The sequence below is a fragment of the Condylura cristata genome, unplaced genomic scaffold (assembly GCF_000260355.1).
Source record: "Condylura cristata isolate star-nosed mole 26May11 unplaced genomic scaffold, ConCri1.0 scaffold00033, whole genome shotgun sequence".
Lineage (NCBI taxonomy): Eukaryota > Metazoa > Chordata > Mammalia > Eulipotyphla > Talpidae > Condylura > Condylura cristata.
Genome location: NW_004567134.1, coordinates 18440902 through 18442481, shown reverse-complemented (window position 1 = coordinate 18442481; position 1580 = coordinate 18440902).

Sequence of the window (1580 nt, the reverse complement as noted above, 5' to 3'; positions counted from 1 at the left end):
GAGCGCTGGGCCCCGACTGACGCAGGGGCGCCGGGGAGGAGGCTGGCCTGTCCTGGAGGGGCGGCGAGGGCGCCTGCCGTCGCCTCCAGCATCTCGACACCCACACACTGCGGCCACTGTCCAGCCGTTAGTGCACCTCTGCATGTGGGAACCTCACAGTTACTGAGCGTTGTAAGTACGTGACGTTTTTATTTAGATGCATTTCCGTCTGTTTACTGCTCTGCTCCGCTTTATTCAATAAACTTGCGTTTTGAGGGTTGTACCGGCAGTTTTCACCTCAGACGTGCTCTGCGGCGGCCGGCGCCTACCTGGGAGGGAACGGACAGGGTCTGAGCAGGCGTGCGCACCGCGCGCTGGAAAGGGCCAGCGCCGCTCTCGAGGAGTTGGGCCGTGGGCCAGGGAACGGAAATAAACTTCTGAAACATCGAGAACTGATACTGTGGTACGAGGGGGGTGTGGGGAGGGGGGGTGCAGTAAACTGCCCTCACAGCACGCGCTCCCTTCCGGCCCGGAGGGACCCCCAGGGCGCGGCAGGCCCCGCCTGGCCCTGAACCGTGGCCCGCCTTCACCTGGCCCACCTGCTCCCCTCAGCAGTGTGTTTCAGGAGATCTCCTGTTCTGATCCCCACTCTGGTGTCTGCTCTCAGCCCTCCCACCCCCACCTCTGGCCTGCACCCCAGTTCTTGTAGCATGAATAAATAAAAAAGTGGCAAGAGTTAGGCATTTTATTTTCCAGCTGTTTTCAAAAGTAGACACAAAGCACACGACACGCCTCCTTAGTGACTGAGTTTGGACCGAAGAGATTTAAACTGACTTCCCCTAGGAGGCACATTGTTTTTTCAAAGATTTATTTATTCTTGCATACAGGAGTTGGGGTGTGGATCAGAGGTGGGGGGATGGGAGGACACACCAGAGACAGTGGGGAGCAGCGGGGAGACAGAGTTCTGCGCCCTGTGGGTCACTCCCCGGCCGGGATGGACCCCGGCTGTAGTGGCTGCGGACACCTTGATGGCGCCGAGACGAACCCCCGCACTGCCAGGGAGGGAGCCCCGTGAGGCACGTTTTTCAAGCGAGACATCTCGGCCTCTTGCTAGTGTGTGATCTTTAGCCCCGTACACTGGACGCCGGTCTCGGAAGCTATGGAGAGATGATTTTGTGTATTTGACCCAGGCGGGTTCCACTTGGCCTTGCCTCCGCCCACCGGCCACCCTGTCCAGCCACGCCTGCTGGCACTGGCCACCCTGCCCAGCCACGCCTGCTGGCCCCTGGATGTGCAGGGTGTCCAGGATGGAGGAGCCTGGAGGTCAAGTTGAAGCTACCTGGCTGGACGGGCAGAGCAGGTGGTGAGCCGTCCGCCCTGACTTGGCACCGCCACGCTCCCACGGGGCGTGTTGAGGGGAGCGGCGGCCTGGGGGCGGCCGGAGTGGGCTTGCTGCGCCCTCGCCCGCTGAACGCGCACCCGCGGCTCTGTCGGCAACACCGCTCTGGCCGCTCGGCGTTGGCGTTCCGGCCGGGGAAGCACTGGCCTTGTACACTGCCCAGTCCAGCCCCCTGACACTAAACCCTCGGTTTGGCAATTCA